The following is a 19,276-nucleotide window of genomic DNA, read 5'->3' as shown; positions in this document are numbered from 1 at the left end:
ATTGGTTTCGAGTATCAGACTTGCGAAAATTTTTGTGGTTCCTCAACCATTCCTTAATTTCAAACTCCCATATCTCGCGAACGGATTGACGAGCTCGAGAAATTCCTGTTGCATCTGAAAGTATAAACTCGCCCGATTACAAAGGTATGTGTATTTTTCCCCTAGGACTTTGTAGTTATTGGTTTCGAGTGTCAGTCTTACGAAAATTTTGATGGTTTCTCAAGCATTCCTTAACCTCAAACTCCCATATCTCGCGAACGGATTGACGAACTCGAGAAATTCCTGTTGCACTTGAAAGTAGAAACTTGCCCGATTACAACGGTATGTGTATTTTTGCCCTAGGCCATAGTAGTTATTGGTTTCGTGTATCAGACTTGCGAAAATTTTGATGGTTTCTCAACCATTCCTTAACTTCAAACTCCGATATCTCGCGAACGGATTGACGAGCTCGAGAAATTCCTGTTGCATCTGAAAGTAGAAACTCGCCCCATTAGAATGGTGTGTGTAATTTTCCCCTAGGTCATTCCAGTTATTCGTTTCTAGCATCAGAATTGCGAAAATTTTGATGGTTTCTCAACCATTCCTTAACTTCGAACGCCCATATCTCGCGAACGGATTGACGAACTCGAAAAATTCCAGTTGCATCTGAAAGTAGAAACTCGCCCGATTACAAAGGTATGTGTATTTTTCCCCTAGGCCATAGTAGTTATTGGTTTCGAGTATCAGACTTCCGAAAATTGTGATGGTCTCACAACCATTCCTTAACTTCAGACTCCCATATCTCGCGAACGGAATGACGAACTCGAGGAATTCCTGTTGCATCTGAAAGTAGTAACTCGCCCCATTACAATGGTGTGTGTACTTTTGCCCTAGGCCTTTCCAGTTATTGGTTTCGAGTATCAGTTTTGCGAAAATTTTGATGGTTTCTCAAGCATTCCTTAACTTCAAACTCCCATATCTCGCGAACGGATTGACGAACTCGAGAAATTCCTGTTGCATCTGAAAGTAGAGACTCGCCCGATTACAAACGTATGTGTATTTTTCCCCTAGGCCATAGTAGTTATTGGTTTCGAGTATCAGACTTGCGAAAATTTTGATGGTTTCTCAACCATTCCTTAACTTCAAACTCCGATATCTCGCGAACGGATTGACGAGCTTGAGAAATTCCTGTTGCATCTGAAAGTAGAAACTCGCCCCATTAGAATGGTGTGTGTAATTTTCCCCCAGGCCATTCCAGTTATTGGTTTCAAGTATCAGACTTGCGAAAATTTTGATGGTTTCTCAACCATTCCTTAACTTTAAACTCCCATATCTCGCGAACGGATTGCCGAGCTCGAGAAATTCCTGTTGCATCTGAAAGTATAAACCCGCCCGATTACAAAGGTATGTGTATTTTTCCCCTAGGACTTTGTAGTTATTGGTTTCGAGTGTCAGACTTGCGAAAATTTTGATGGTTCCTCAACCATTCCTTAACTTCAAACTCCCATATCTCCCGAACGGATTGACGAGCTCGAGAAATTCCTGTTGCATCTGAAAGTATAAACTCGCCCGATTACAAAGGTATGTGTATTTTTCCTCTAGGGCTTTGTAGTTATTGGTTTCGAGTATCAGACTTGCGAAAATTTTGATGGTTTCTCAAGCATTCCTTAACTTCAAACACCCATATCTCGCGAACGGATTGACGAACTCGATTATTTCCTGTTTCATCTGAAAGTAGAAGGTCGACCGATTACAATGGTGTGTGTACTCTTTCCCTAGGTCATTCCTGTTATTCGTTTCTAGCATCAGAATTGCGAAAATTTTGATGGTTTCTCAACCATTCCTTAACTTCGAACGCCCATATCTCGCGAACGGATTGACGAACTCGAGAAATTCCAGTTGCATCTGAAAGCAGAAACTCGCCCGATTACAAAGGTATGTGTATTTTCCCCCTAGGCCATCGTAGTTATTGGTTTCGAGTATCAGACTTCCGAAAATTGTGATGGTCTCACAACCATTCCTTAACTTCAAACTCCCATATATCGCGAACGGATTGACGAACTCGAGGATTTCCTGTTGCATAAGAAAGTAGAAACTCGCCCAATTACAATTGTGTGTGTACTTTTCCACTAGGCCATTCCAGTTATTGGTTTCGAGTATCAGACTTGCGAAAATTTTTGTGGTTCCTCAACCATTCCTTAATTTCAAACTCCCATATCTCGCGAACGGATTGACGAGCTCGAGAAATTCCTGTTGCATCTGAAAGTATAAACTCGCCCGATTACAAAGGTATGTGTATTTTTCCCCTAGGACTTTGTAGTTATTGGTTTCGAGTGTCAGTCTTACGAAAATTTTGATGGTTTCTCAAGCATTCCTTAACATCAAACTCCCATATCTCGCGAACGGATTGACGAACTCGAGAAATTCCTGTTGCACTTGAAAGTAGAAACTTGCCCGATTACAACGGTATGTGTATTTTTGCCCTAGGCCATAGTAGTTATTGGTTTCGTGTATCAGACTTGCGAAAATTTTGATGGTTTCTCAACCATTCCTTAACTTCAAACTCCGATATCTCGCGAACGGATTGACGAGCTCGAGAAATTCCTGTTGCATCTGAAAGTAGAAACTCGCCCCATTAGAATGGTGTGTGTAATTTTCCCCTAGGTCATTCCAGTTATTCGTTTCTAGCATCAGAATTGCGAAAATTTTGATGGTTTCTCAACCATTCCTTAACTTCGAACGCCCATATCTCGCGAACGGATTGACGAACTCGAAAAATTCCAGTTGCATCTGAAAGTAGAAACTCGCCCGATTACAAAGGTATGTGTATTTTTCCCCTAGGCCATAGTAGTTATTGGTTTCGAGTATCAGACTTCCGAAAATTGTGATGGTCTCACAACCATTCCTTAACTTCAGACTCCCATATCTCGCGAACGGAATGACGAACTCGAGGAATTCCTGTTGCATCTGAAAGTAGTAACTCGCCCCATTACAATGGTGTGTGTACTTTTGCCCTAGGCCATTCCAGTTATTGGTTTCGAGTATCAGTTTTGCGAAAATTTTGATGGTTTCTCAAGCATTCCTTAACTTCAAACTCCCATATCTCGCGAACGGATTGACGAACTCGAGAAATTCCTGTTGCATCTGAAAGTAGAGACTCGCCCGATTACAAACGTATGTGTATTTTTCCCCTAGGCCATAGTAGTTATTGGTTTCGAGTATCAGACTTGCGAAAATTTTGATGGTTTCTCAACCATTCCTTAACTTCAAACTCCGATATCTCGCGAACGGATTGACGAACTCGAGAAATTCCTGTTGCACTTGAAAGTAGAAACTTGCCCGATTACAACGGTATGTGTATTTTTGCCCTAGGCCATAGTAGTTATTGGTTTCGTGTATCAGACTTGCGAAAATTTTGATGGTTTCTCAACCATTCCTTAACTTCAAACTCCGATATCTCGCGAACGGATTGACGAACTCGAGAAATTCCTGTTGCATCTGAAAGTAGAAACTCGCCCGATTACAATGGTATGTGTATTTTTCCCCTAGGCCATTGTAGTTATTGGTTTCGAGTACCAGACTTGCGAAAATTTTGATGGTTTCTCAACCATTCCTTAACTTCAAACTCCCATATCTCGCGAACGGATTGACGAACTCGAGAAATTCCTGTTGCATCTGAAAGTAGAAACTCGCCCGATTACAATGGTATGTGTACTTTTCCCCTAGGCCATTCCAGTTATTGGTTTCGAGTATCAGACCAGTGAAGATTTTGATGGTTTCTCAACCATTCCTTAACTTCAAACTCCCATATCCCGCGAACGGATTGACGAACTCGAGAAATTCCTGTTGCATCTGAAAGTATAAACTCGCCCGATTACAAAGGTATGTGTATTTTTCCCCTAGGGCCTTGTAGTTATTGGTTTCGAGTGTCAGACTTGCGAAAATTTTGATGGTTTCTCAAGCATTCCTTAACATCAAGCTCCCATATCTCGCGAACGGATTGACGAACTCGAGAAATTCCTGTTGCACTTGAAAGTAGAAACTCGCCCGATTACAAAGGTATGTGTATTTTTGCCCTAGGCCATAGTAGTTATTGGTTTCGTGTATCAGACTTGCGAAAATTTTGATGGTTTCTCAACCATTCCTTAACTTCAAACTCCGATATCTCACGAACGGATTGACGAGCTCGAGAAATTCCTGTTGCATCTGAAAGTATAAACTCGCCTGATTACAAAGGTATGTGTATTTTTCCTCTAAGGCTTTGTAGTTATTGGTTTCGAGTATCAGACTTGCGAAAATTTTGATGGTTTCTCAAGCATTCCTTAACTTCAAACTCCCATATCTCGCGAACGGATTGACGAAGTCGATTATTTCCTGTTGCATCTGAAAGTAGAAAGTCGACCGATTACAATGGTGTGTGTACTCTATCCCTAGGTCATTCCAGTTATTCGTTTCTAGCATCAGAATTGCGAAAATTTTGATTGTTTGTCAACCATTCCTTAACTTCAAACTCCCATATCTCGCGAACGGATTGACGAGCTCGAGAAATTCCTGTTGCATCTGAAAGTATAAACTCTCCCGATTACAAGGGTATGTGTATTTTTCCTCTAGGGCTTTGTAGTTAATGGTTTCGAGTATCAGACTTGCGAAAATTTTGATGGTTTCTCAAGCATTCCTTAACTTCAAACTCCCATATATCGCGAACGGATTGACGAACTCGAGGATTTCCTGTTGCATAAAAAAGTAGAAACTCGCCCAATTACAATTGTGTGTGTACTTTTCCACTAGGCCATTCCAGTTATTGGTTTCGAGTATCAGACTTGCGAAAATTTTTGTGGTTTCTCAACCATTCCTTAATTTCAAACTCCCATATCTCGCGAACGGATTGACGAGCTCGAGAAATTCCTGTTGCATCTGAAAGTATAAACTCGCCCGATTACAAAGGTATGTGTATTTTTCCCCTAGGGCCTTGTAGTTATGGGTTTCGAGTGTCAGACTTGCGAAAATTTTGAAGGTTTCTCAAGCATTCCTTAACATCAAACTCCCATATCTCGCGAACGGATTGACGAACTCGAGAAATTCCTGTTGCACTTGAAAGTAGAAACTCGCCCGATTACAAAGGTATGTGTATTTTTGCCCTAGGCCATAGTAGTTATTGGTTTCGTGTATCAGACTTGCGAAAATTTTGATGGTTTCTCAACCATTCCTTAACTACAAACTCCGATATCTCACGAACGGATTGACGAGCTGGAGAAATTCCTGTTGCATCTGAAAGTATAAACTCGCCTGATTACAAAGGTATGTGTATTTTTCCTCTAGGGCTATGTAGTTATTGGTTTCGAGTATCAGACTTGCGAAAATTTTGATGGTTTCTCAAGCATTCCTTAACTTCAAACTCCCATATCTCGCGAACGGATTGACGAACTCGATTATTTCCTGTTGCATCTGAAAGTAGAAAGTCGACCGATTACAATGGTGTGTGTACTCTTTCCCTAGGTCATTCCAGTTATTCGTTTCTAGCATCAGAACTGCGAAAATTTTGACGGTTTCTCAACCATTCCTTAACTTCAAACGCCCATATCTCGCGAACGGATTGACGAACTCGAGAAATTCCTGTTGCATCTGAAAGTAGAAACTCGCCCGATTACAAAGGTATGTGTATTTTTCCCCTAGGCCATAGTAGTTATTGGTTTCGAGTATCAGACTTCCGAAAATTGTGATGGTCTCACAACCGTTCCTTAACTTCAAACTCCCATATATCGCGAACGGATTGACGAACTCGAGGATTTCCTGTTGCATCTGAAAGTAGAAACTCGCCCAATTACAATGGTGTGTGTACTTTTCCACTAGGCCATTCCAGTTATTGGTTTCGAGTATCACACTTGCGAAAATTTTGATGGTTTCTCAACCATTCCTTAACTTCAAACTCCCATATCTCGCGAACGGATTGACGAACTTGTGGAATTCCTGTTGCATCAGAAAGTAGAAACTCGCGCCATTACAATGATGTGTGTACTTTTCCCCTAGGCCATTCCAGTTATTGGTTTCGAGTATCACACTTGCGAAAATTTTGATGGTTTCTCAACCATTCCTTAATTTCGAACTCCCATATCTCGCGAACGAATTGACGAACTCGAGAAATTCCTGTTGCATCTGAAAGCAGAAACTCGTCCGATTACAACGGTATGTGTATTTTTGCCCTAGGCCATAGTAGTTATTGGTTTCGAGTATCAGACTTGCGAAAATGGTGATGGTCTCTCAACCATTCCTTAAATTCAAACTCCCATATCTCGCGAACGGATTGACGAACTCGAGAAATTCCTGGTGCATCTGAAAGCGGAAACTCGCCCCATTACAATGGTGTGAGTATTTCTCCCCTAGGGCTTTGTAGTTATTGGTTTCGAGTATCAGACTTGCGAAAATTTTGATGGTTTCTCAAGCATTCCTTAACTTCAAACTCCCATATCTCGCGAACGGATTGACGAACTCGAGAAATTCCTGTAGCATCTGAAAGTAGAAACTCGCCCGATTACAAAGGTATGTGTATTTTTCCCCTAGGCCTTTGTAGTTATTTGTTTCGAGTATCAGACTTGCGAAAATTTTGATGGTTTCTCAAGCATTCCTTAACTACAAACTCCCATATCTCGCGAACGGATTGACGAGCTCGAGAAATTCCTGTTGCATCTGAAAGTATAATATAAGCTCGCCCGAATACAAAGGTATGTGTATTTTTCCCCTAGGGCTTTGTAGTTATTGGTTTCAAGTATCAGACTTGCGAAAATTTTGATGGTTTCTCAAGCATTCCTTAAATTCAAACTCCCATATCTCGCGAACGGATTGACGAACTCGATTATTTCCTGTTGCATATGAAAGTAGAAAGTCTACAGATTACAATGGTGGGTGAACTTTTCCCCTAGGTCATTCCAGTTATTCGTTTCTAGCATCAGAATTGCGAAAATTTTGATGGTTTCTCAACCATTCCTTAAATTCAAACTCCTATATCTCGCGAACGGATTGACGAACTCGAGAAGTTCCTGTTGCATCTGAAACCAGAAACTCGTCCGATTACAAAGGTATGTGTATTTTTCCCCTAGGCCATAGTAGTTATTGGTTTCGAGTATCAGACTTCCGAAAATTGTGATGGTCTCACAACCATGCCTTAACTTCAAACTCCCATATATCGCGAACGGATTGACGAACTCGAGGATTTCCTGTTGCATCAGAAAGTAGAAACTCGCCCAATTACAATGGTGTGTGTACTTTTCCACTAGGCCATTCCAGTTATTGGTTTCGAGTATCACACTTGCGAAAATTTTGATGGATTCTCAACCATTCCTTAACTTCAAACTCCCATATCTCGCGAACGGATTGACGAACTCGAGGAATTCCTGTTGCATCAGAAAGTAGAAACTCGCCCCATTACAACGGTGTGTGTACTTTTCCCCTAGGCCATTCCAGTTATTGGTTTCGAGTATCACACTTGCGAAAATTTTGATGGTTTCTCAACCATTCCTTAATTTCAAACTCCCATATCTCGCGAACGAATTGACGAACTCGAGAAATTCCTGTTGCATCTGAAAGCAGAAACTCGTCCGATTACAACGGTATGTGTATTTTTGCCCTAGGCCATAGTAGTTATTGGTTTCGAGTATCAGACTTGCGAAAATGGTGATGGTCTCTCAACCATTCCTTAATTTCAAACTCACATATCTCGCGAACGAATTGACGAACTCGAGAAATTCCTCTTGCATCTGAAAGCAGAAACTCGCCGCACTACAATGGTGTGTGTACTTTTCCCCTAGGCCATCCCAGTTACTGGTTTCGAGTATCAGTTTTGCAAAAATTTTGATGGTTTCTCAACCGTTCCTTAATTTCAAACTCCCATATCTCGCGAACGGATTGACGAGCTCGAGAAATTCCTGTTGCATCTGAAAGTATAAACTCGCCCGATTACAAAGGTATGTGTATTTTTCCCCTAGGGCTTTGTAGTTATTGGTTTCGAGTGTCAGACTAGCGAAAATTTTGATGGTTTCTCAAGCATTCCTTAACTTCAAACTCCCATATCTCGCGAACGGATTGACGTGCTCGAGAAATTCCTGTTGCATCTGAAAGTATTAACTCGCCGATTACAAAGGTATGTGTATTTTTCCTCTAGGGCTTTGTAGTTATTGGTTTCGACTATCAGACTTGCGAAAATTTTGATGGTTTCTCAAGCATTCCTTAACTTCAAACTCCCATATCTCGCGAACGAATTGACGAACTCGAGAAATTCCTGTTGCATCTGAAAGTATAAACTCGCGCGATTACAAAGGTATGTGTATTTTTCCCCTAGGGCATTGTAGTTATTGGTTTCGAGTGTCAGACTTGCGAAAATTTTGATGGTTTCTCAAGCATTCCTTAACATCAAACTCCCATATCTCGCGAACGGATTGACGAACTCGATTATTTCCTGTTGCATATGAAGGTAGAAAGTCTACAGATTACAATGGTGGGTGTACTTTTCCCCTAGGTCATTCCAGTTATTCGTTTCTAGCATCAGAATTGCGAAAATTTTGATGGTTTCTCAACCATTCCTTAACTTCAAACTCCCATATCTCGCGAACGGATTGACGAACTCGAGAAATTCCTATTGCATCTGAAACCAGAAACTCGTCCGATTACAAAGGTATGTGTATTTTTCCCCTAGGCCATAGTAGTTATTGGTTTCGAGTATCAGACTTCCGAAAATTGTGATGGTCTCACAACCATTCCTTAACTTCAAACTCCCATATATCGCGAACGGATTGACGAACTCGAGGATTTCCTGTTGCATTAGAAAGTAGAAACTCGCCCAATTACAATGGTGTGTGTACTTTTCCACTAGGCCATTCCAGTTATTGGTTTCGAGTATCACACTTGGGAAAATTTTGATGGTTTCTCAACCATTCCTTAACTTCAAACTCCCATATCTCGCGAACGGATTGACGAACTCGAGGAATTCCTGTTGCATCAGAAAGTAGAAACACGTCCCATTACAATGGTGTGTGTACTTTTGCCCTAGGCCATTCCAGTTATTGGTTTCGAGTATCAGTTTTGCGAAAATTTTGATGGTTTCTCAAGCATTCCTTAACTTCAAACTCCCATATCTCGCGAACGGATTGACGAGCTCGAGAAATTCCTGTTGCATCTGAAAGTATAAACTCGCCCGATTACAAAGGTATGTGTATTTTTCCCCTAGGACTTTGTAGTTATTGGTTTCGAGTATCAGACTTCCGAAAATTGTGATGGTCTCACAACCATTCCTTAACTTCAAACTCCCATATATCGCGAACGGATTGACGAACTCGAGGATTTCCTGTTGCATAAGAAAGTAGAAACTCGCCCAATTACAATTGTGTGTGTACTTTTCCACTAGGCCATTCCAGTTATTGGTTTCGAGTATCAGACTTGCGAAAGTTTTTGTGGTTCCTCAACCATTCCTTAATTTCAAACTCCCATATCTCGCGAACGGATTGACGAGCTCGAGAAATTCCTGTTGCATCTGAAAGTATAAACTCGCCCGATTACAAAGGTATGTGTATTTTTCCCCTAGGACTTTGTAGTTATTGGTTTCGAGTGTCAGTCTTACGAAAATTTTGATGGTTTCTCAAGCATTCCTTAACCTCAAACTCCCATATCTCGCGAACGGATTGACGAACTCGAGAAATTCCTGTTGCACTTGAAAGTAGAAACTTGCCCGATTACAACGGTATGTGTATTTTTGCCCTAGGCCATAGTAGTTATTGGTTTCGTGTATCAGACTTGCGAAAATTTTGATGGTTTCTCAACCATTCCTTAACTTCAAACTCCGATATCTCGCGAACGGATTGACGAGCTCGAGAAATTCCTGTTGCATCTGAAAGTAGAAACTCGCCCCATTAGAATGGTGTGTGTAATTTTCCCCTAGGTCATTCCAGTTATTCGTTTCTAGCATCAGAATTGCGAAAATTTTGATGGTTTCTCAACCATTCCTTAACTTCGAACGCCCATATCTCGCGAACGGATTGACGAACTCGAAAAATTCCAGTTGCATCTGAAAGTAGAAACTCGCCCGATTACAAAGGTATGTGTATTTTTCCCCTAGGCCATAGTAGTTATTGGTTTCGAGTATCAGACTTCCGAAAATTGTGATGGTCTCACAACCATTCCTTAACTTCAGACTCCCATATCTCGCGAACGGAATGACGAACTCGAGGAATTCCTGTTGCATCTGAAAGTAGTAACTCGCCCCATTACAATGGTGTGTGTACTTTTGCCCTAGGCCTTTCCAGTTATTGGTTTCGAGTATCAGTTTTGCGAAAATTTTGATGGTTTCTCAAGCATTCCTTAACTTCAAACTCCCATATCTCGCGAACGGATTGACGAACTCGAGAAATTCCTGTTGCATCTGAAAGTAGAGACTCGCCCGATTACAAACGTATGTGTATTTTTCCCCTAGCCCATAGTAGTTATTGGTTTCGAGTATCAGACTTGCGAAAATTTTGATGGTTTCTCAACCATTCCTTAACTTCAAACTCCGATATCTCGCGAACGGATTGACGAGCTTGAGAAATTCCTGTTGCATCTGAAAGTAGAAACTCGCCCCATTAGAATGGTGTGTGTAATTTTCCCCCAGGCCATTCCAGTTATTGGTTTCAAGTATCAGACTTGCGAAAATTTTGATGGTTTCTCAACCATTCCTTAACTTTAAACTCCCATATCTCGCGAACGGATTGCCGAGCTCGAGAAATTCCTGTTGCATCTGAAAGTATAAACCCGCCCGATTACAAAGGTATGTGTATTTTTCCCCTAGGACTTTGTAGTTATTGGTTTCGAGTGTCAGACTTGCGAAAATTTTGATGGTTCCTCAACCATTCCTTAACTTCAAACTCCCATATCTCCCGAACGGATTGACGAGCTCGAGAAATTCCTGTTGCATCTGAAAGTATAAACTCGCCCGATTACAAAGGTATGTGTATTTTTCCTCTAGGGCTTTGTAGTTATTGGTTTCGAGTATCAGACTTGCGAAAATTTTGATGGTTTCTCAAGCATTCCTTAACTTCAAACACCCATATCTCGCGAACGGATTGACGAACTCGATTATTTCCTGTTTCATCTGAAAGTAGAAGGTCGACCGATTACAATGGTGTGTGTACTCTTTCCCTAGGTCATTCCTGTTATTCGTTTCTAGCATCAGAATTGCGAAAATTTTGATGGTTTCTCAACCATTCCTTAACTTCGAACGCCCATATCTCGCGAACGGATTGACGAACTCGAGAAATTCCAGTTGCATCTGAAAGCAGAAACTCGCCCGATTACAAAGGTATGTGTATTTTCCCCCTAGGCCATCGTAGTTATTGGTTTCGAGTATCAGACTTCCGAAAATTGTGATGGTCTCACAACCATTCCTTAACTTCAAACTCCCATATATCGCGAACGGATTGACGAACTCGAGGATTTCCTGTTGCACAAGAAAGTAGAAACTCGCCCAATTACAATTGTGTGTGTACTTTTCCACTAGGCCATTCCAGTTATTGGTTTCGAGTATCAGACTTGCGAAAATTTTTGTGGTTCCTCAACCATTCCTTAATTTCAAACTCCCATATCTCGCGAACGGATTGACGAGCTCGAGAAATTCCTGTTGCATCTGAAAGTATAAACTCGCCCGATTACAAAGGTATGTGTATTTTTCCCCTAGGACTTTGTAGTTATTGGTTTCGAGTGTCAGTCTTACGAAAATTTTGATGGTTTCTCAAGCATTCCTTAACATCAAACTCCCATATCTCGCGAACGGATTGACGAACTCGAGAAATTCCTGTTGCACTTGAAAGTAGAAACTTGCCCGATTACAACGGTATGTGTATTTTTGCCCTAGGCCATAGTAGTTATTGGTTTCGTGTATCAGACTTGCGAAAATTTTGATGGTTTCTCAACCATTCCTTAACTTCAAACTCCGATATCTCGCGAACGGATTGACGAGCTCGAGAAATTCCTGTTGCATCTGAAAGTAGAAACTCGCCCCATTAGAATGGTGTGTGTAATTTTCCCCTAGGTCATTCCAGTTATTCGTTTCTAGCATCAGAATTGCGAAAATTTTGATGGTTTCTCAACCATTCCTTAACTTCGAACGCCCATATCTCGCGAACGGATTGACGAACTCGAAAAATTCCAGTTGCATCTGAAAGTAGAAACTCGCCCGATTACAAAGGTATGTGTATTTTTCCCCTAGGCCATAGTAGTTATTGGTTTCGAGTATCAGACTTCCGAAAATTGTGATGGTCTCACAACCATTCCTTAACTTCAGACTCCCATATCTCGCGAACGGAATGACGAACTCGAGGAATTCCTGTTGCATCTGAAAGTAGTAACTCGCCCCATTACAATGGTGTGTGTACTTTTGCCCTAGGCCATTCCAGTTATTGGTTTCGAGTATCAGTTTTGCGAAAATTTTGATGGTTTCTCAAGCATTCCTTAACTTCAAACTCCCATATCTCGCGAACGGATTGACGAACTCGAGAAATTCCTGTTGCATCTGAAAGTAGAGACTCGCCCGATTACAAACGTATGTGTATTTTTCCCCTAGGCCATAGTAGTTATTGGTTTCGAGTATCAGACTTGCGAAAATTTTGATGGTTTCTCAACCATTCCTTAACTTCAAACTCCGATATCTCGCGAACGGATTGACGAACTCGAGAAATTCCTGTTGCACTTGAAAGTAGAAACTTGCCCGATTACAACGGTATGTGTATTTTTGCCCTAGGCCATAGTAGTTATTGGTTTCGTGTATCAGACTTGCGAAAATTTTGATGGTTTCTCAACCATTCCTTAACTTCAAACTCCGATATCTCGCGAACGGATTGACGAGCTTGAGAAATTCCTGTTGCATCTGAAAGTAGAAACTCGCCCCATTAGAATGGTGTGTGTAATTTTCCCCCAGGCCATTCCAGTTATTGGTTTCAAGTATCAGACTTGCGAAAATTTTGATGGTTTCTCAACCATTCCTTAACTTTAAACTCCCATATCTCGCGAACGGATTGCCGAGCTCGAGAAATTCCTGCTGCATCTGAAAGTATAAACTCGCCCGATTACAAAGGTATGTGTATTTTTCCCCTAGGACTTTGTAGTTATTGGTTTCGAGTGTCAGACTTGCGAAAATTTTTATGGTTCCTCAACCATTCCTTAACTTCAAACTCCCATATCTCCCGAACGGATTGACGAGCTCGAGAAATTCCTGTTGCATCTGAAAGTATAAACTCGCCCGATTACAAAGGTATGTGTATTTTTCCTCTAGGGCTTTGTAGTTATTGGTTTCGAGTATCAGACTTGCGAAAATTTTGATGGTTTCTCAAGCATTCCTTAACTTCAAACACCCATATCTCGCGAACGGATTGACGAACTCGATTATTTCCTGTTTCATCTGAAAGTAGAAGGTCGACCGATTACAATGGTGTGTGTACTCTTTCCCTAGGTCATTCCTGTTATTCGTTTCTAGCATCAGAATTGCGAAAATTTTGATGGTTTCTCAACCATTCCTTAACTTCGAACGCCCATATCTCGCGAACGGATTGACGAACTCGAGAAATTCCAGTTGCATCTGAAAGCAGAAACTCGCCCGATTACAAAGGTATGTGTATTTTTCCCCTAGGCCATAGTAGTTATTGGTTTCGAGTATCAGACTTCCGAAAATTGTGATGGTCTCACAACCATTCCTTAACTTCAGACTCCCATATCTCGCGAACGGAATGACGAACTCGAGAAATTCCTGTTGCATCTGAAAGTAGAAACTCGCCCCATTACAATGGTGTGTGTACTTTTCCCCTAGGCCATTCCAGTTATTGGTTTCGAGTATCACACTTGCGAAAATTTTGATGGTTTCTCAAGCATTCCTTAACTTCAAACTCCCATATCTCGGGAACGGATTGACGAACTCGAGAAATTCCTGTTGCATCCAAAAGCAGAAACTCGCCCGATTACAACGGTATTTGTATTTTTGCCCTAGGCCACAGTAGTTATTGGTTTCGAGTATCAGACTTGTGAAAATTTTGATGGTTTCTCAACCATTCCTTAACTTCAAACTCCGATACCTCGCGAACGGATTGGCGAACTCGAGAAATTCCTGCTGCACTTGAAAGTGGAAACTGGCCCGATTACAATGGTGTGTGTACTTTTCCCCTAGGCCGTTCCAGTTATTGGTTTCGAGTATCAGACTTGCGAAATTTTTGTGGTTTCTCAACCATTCCTTAATTTCAAACTCCCATATCTCGCGAACGAATTGATGAACTCGAGAAATTCCTGTTGCATCTGAAAGCAGAAACTCGCCCCATTACAATGGTGTGTGTACTTTTCCCCTAGGCCATTCCAGTTATTGGTTTCGAGTATCAGTTTTGCAAAAATTTTGATGGTTTCTCAACCGTTCCTTAACTTCAAACTCCCATATCTCGCGAACGGATTGACGAACTCGAGGAATTCCTGTTGCACTTGAATGTAGAAACTTGCCCGATTACAATGGTGCTTGTACTTTTCCCCGAGGCCGTTCCAGTTATTTGTTTCGAGTATCAGACTTGCGAAAATTTTGATGGTTTCTCAACCACTCCTTAAATTCAATCTCCCATATCTCGCGAACGGATTGACGAACTCGAGAAATTCCTGTGGCATCTGAAAGTAGAAACTCGCCCGATTACAAAGGTATGTGTATTTTTCCCCTAGGCCTTTGTAGTTATTTGTTTCGAGTATCAGACTTGCGAAAATTTTGATGGTTTCTCAAGCATTCCTTAAATTCAAACTCCCATATCTCGCGAACGGATTGACGAGCTCGAGAAATTCCTGTTACATCTGAAAGTATAAGCTCGCCCGATTACAAAGGTATGTGAATTTTTCCCCTAGGGCTTTGTAGTTATTGGTTTCAAGTATCAGATTTGCGAAAATTTTGATGGTTTCTCAAGCATTCCTTAACTTCAAACTCCCATATCTCGCGAACGGATTGACGAACTCGATTATTTCCTGTTGCATATGAAAGTAGAAAGTCTACAGATTACAAAGGTATGTGTATTTTTCCCCTAGGCCATAGTAGCTATTGGTTTCGAGTATCAGACTTCCGAAAATTGTGATGGTCTCACAACCATTCCTTAGCTTCAAACTCCCATATATCGCGAACGGATTGACGAACTCGAGGATTTCCTGTTGCATCAGAAAGTAGAAACTCGCCCAATTACAATGGTGTGTGTACTTTTCCACTAGGCCATTCCAGTTATTGGTTTCGAGTATCACACTTGCGAAAATTTTGATGGTTTCTCAACCATTCCTTAACTTCAAACTCCCATATCTCGCGAACGGAATGACGAACTCGAGGAATTCCTGTTGCATCTGAATGTAGAAACTCGCCCAATTACAATGGTGTGTGTACTTTTCCACTAGGCCATTCCAGTTATTGGTTTCGAGTATCACACTTGCGAAAATTTTGATGGTTTCTCAACCATTCCTTAACTTCAAACTCCCATATCTCGCTAACGAATTGACGAACTCGAGAAATTCCTGTTGCATCTGAAAGCAGAAACTCGTCCGATTACAACGGTATGTGTATTTTTGCCCTAGGCCATAGTAGTTATTGGTTTCGAGTATCAGACTTGCGAAAATGGTGATGGTCTCTCAACCATTCCTTAATTTCAAACTCACATATCTCGCGAAGGAATTGACGAACTCGAGAAATTCCTGTTGCATCTGAAAGCAGAAACTCGCTCCATTACAATGGTGTGTGTACTTTTCCCCTAGGCCGTCCCAGTTACTGGTTTCGAGTATCAGTTTTGCAAAAATTTTGATGGTTTCTCAACCGTTCCTTAATTTCAAACTCCCATACCTCGCGAACGGATTGACGAGCTCGAGAAATTCCTGTTGCATCTGAAAGTATAAACTCGCCCGATTACAAAGGTATGTGTATTTTTACCCTAGGGTTTTGTAGTTATTGGTTTCGAGTGTCAGACTAGCGAAAATTTTGATGGTTTCTCAAGCATTCCTTAACTTCAAACTCCCATATCTCGCGAACGGATTGACGAACTCGAGAAATTCCTGTTGCACTTGAAAGTAGAAACTTGCCCGATTACAATGGTGTTTGTACTTTTCCCCTAGGCCGTTCCAGTTATTTGTTTCGAGTATCAGACTTGCGAAAATTTTGATGGTTCCTCAACCATTCCTTAACTTCAAACTCCCATATCTCGCGAACGGATTGACGAGCTCGAGAAATTCCTGTTGCATCTGAAAGTATAAACTCGCGCGATTACAAAGGTATGTGTATTTTTCCTCTAGGGCTTTGTAGTTATTGGTTTCGAGTATCAGACTTGCGAAAATTTTCATGGTTTCTCAAGCATTCCTTAACTTCAAACTCCCATATCTCGCGAACGGATTGACGAACTCGATTATTTCCTGTTGCATCTGAAAGTAGGAATTCGACCGATTACAATAGTGTGTGTACTTTTTCCCTAGGTCACTCCAGTTATGCGTTTCTTGCATCAGAATTGCGAAAATTTTGATGGTTTCTCAACCATTCCTTAACTTCAATCTCCCATATCTCGCGAACGGATTGACGAACTCGAGAAATTCCTGTAGCATCTGACAGTAGAAACTCGCCCGATTACAAAGGTATGTGTATTTTTCCCCTAGGCCATAGTAGTTATTGGTTTCGAGTATCAGACCAGTGAAAATTTTTATGGTTTCTCAACCATTCCTTAACTTCAAACTCCCATATCTCACGAACGGATTGACGAACTCGAGAAATTCCTGTTGCATGTGGAAGTAGAAACTCGCCCGATTACAACGGTATGTGTATTTTTCCCCTAGGCCTTTGTAGTTATTGGTTTCGAGTATCACACTTGCGAAAATTTTGATGGTTTCTCAACCATTCCTTAACTTCAAACTCCCATATCTCGCGAACGGATTGACGAACTCGAGAATTTCCTATTGCATCTGAAAGTAGAAACCCGCCAAATTACAATGTTGTGTGTTCTTTTCCCCTTGGCCATTCCAGTTATTCGTTTCTAGCATCAGAATTGCGAAAATTTTGATGGTTTCTCAACAATTCCTTAAATTCAAACTCCCATATCTCGCGAACGGATTGACGAACTCGAGAAATTCCTGTTGCATCTGAAAGCAGAAACTCTCCCGATTACAACGGTATGTGCATTTTTGCCCTAGGCCATAGTAGTTATTGGTTTCGAGTATCAGACCAGTGAAAATTTTTATGGTTTCTCAACCATTCCTTAACTTCAAACTCCCATATCTCACGAACGGATTGACGAACTCGAGAAATTCCTGTTGCATGTGAAAGTAGAAAGTCGCCCGATTACAAAGGTATGTGTATTTTTCTCCTAGGCCTTTGTAGTTATTGGTTTCGAGTATCAGACTTGCGAAAATTTTGATGGTTTCTCAACCATTCCTTATTTTCACGCTTCCATATCTCGCGAACGGAGTGACGAACTCGAGAATTTCCTATTGCATCTGATAGCAGAAACTCGCCCGATTACAACGGTGTGTTTACTTTTCCCCTAGGCCATTCCAGTTGTTGGTTTCGAGTATCAGACCAGCGAAAATTTTGATGGTTTCTCAAGCATTCCTTAACTTCAAACTTCCATATCAAGCGAACGGATTGACGAACTCGAGAATTTCCTATTGCATCTGAAAGCAGAATCTCGCCCGATTACAACGGTATGTGTATTTTTGCCCAAGGCTATAGTAGTTATTGGATTCGAGTATCAGACTTGCGAAAATTTGGATGATTTCTAAAGCATTCCTTAACTTCAAACTCCCATATCTCGCGAACGCATTGACGAACTCGAGAAATTCCTGTTGCATGTGAAAGAAGAATCTCGCCCGATTACAATGGTATGTGTATTTTTCCCCTAGGCATTTGTAGTTATTGGTTTCGGGTATCAGACTTGCGAAAATTTTGATGGTTTCACAACCATTCCTTAACTTCAAACTCCCATATCTCGCGAACGGATTGACGAACTCGAGAAATTCCTGTTGCATGTGAAAGTAGAAAGTCGCCCGATTGCAACGGTATGTGTACTTTTCCCCTAGGCCATTCCAGTTATTGGTTTCGAGTATCAGACTTGCGAAAATTTTGATGGTTTCTCAACCATCCCTTAACTTCAAACTCCCATATCTCGCGAACGGATTGACGAACGCTAGAAATTCCTATTGCATCTGAAAGTAGAAACTCGCCCGATTACAAAGATATGTGTGTTTTCCCCCTAGGCCTTTGTAGTTATTGGTTTCGAGTATCAGACTTGCGAAAATTTTGATGGTTTCTCAACCATTCCTTATTTTCACACTTCCATTTCTCGCGAACGGATTGACGAACACGAGAATTTGCTATTGCATCTGAAAGCAGAAACTCGCCCGATCACAAGGGTATGTGTATCTTTCCCCTAGGCCATTGTAGTTATTGGTTTCGCGTATCAGACCAGCGAAAATTTTGATGATTTCTCAACCATTCCTTAAATTCAAACTCCCATATCTCGCGAACGCATTGACGAACTCGAGAAATTCCTGTTGCATGTGAAAGTAGAATCTCTCCCGATCAAATGGTATGTGTATTTTTCCCCTAGGCATTTGTAGTTATTGGTTTCGAGTATCAGAATTGCGAAAATTTTGATGGTTTCTCAACCATTCCTTAAATTCAAACTCCCATATCTCGCGAACGGATTGACGAACTCGAGAATTTCCTATTGCATCTGAAAGCAGAAACTCGCCCGATTACAACGGTATGTGTATTTTTCCCCTAGGCCATAGTATTTATTGATTTCGAGTATCAGAGTTGCGAAAATTGTGATGGTTTCTCAACCATTCCTTAACTTCGAACTCCCATATCTCGCGAACGGATTGACGAACTCGAGAAATTCCTGTTGCATCTGAAAGTAGAAACTCGCCCGATTACAAAGATATGTGTGTTTTCCCCCTAGGCATTTGTAGTTATTGGTTTCGAGTATCAGACTTGCGAAAATTTTGATGGTTTCTCAACCATTCCTTAACTTCAAACTCCCATATCTCGCGAACGGATTGACGAACTCGAGAAATTCCTGTTGCATCTGAATGTAGAAACTCGCCCGATTACAATGGTATGTGTACTTTTCCCCTAGGGCATTCCAGTTATTGGGTTCGAGTATCAGAGCAGCGAAAATTTTGATGGTTTCTCAACCATTCCTTAACTTCAAACTCCCATATCCCGCGAACGGATTGACGAACTCGAGAATTTCCTATTGCATCTGAAAGCAGAAACTCGCCCGATTACAACGGTATGTGTATTTTT

This window comes from Ptiloglossa arizonensis, unplaced genomic scaffold, assembly GCF_051014685.1.
Source record: "Ptiloglossa arizonensis isolate GNS036 unplaced genomic scaffold, iyPtiAriz1_principal scaffold0264, whole genome shotgun sequence".
NCBI classification, from domain to species: Eukaryota; Metazoa; Arthropoda; class Insecta; order Hymenoptera; family Colletidae; genus Ptiloglossa; species Ptiloglossa arizonensis.
This window is presented reverse-complemented; position numbering follows the sequence as displayed.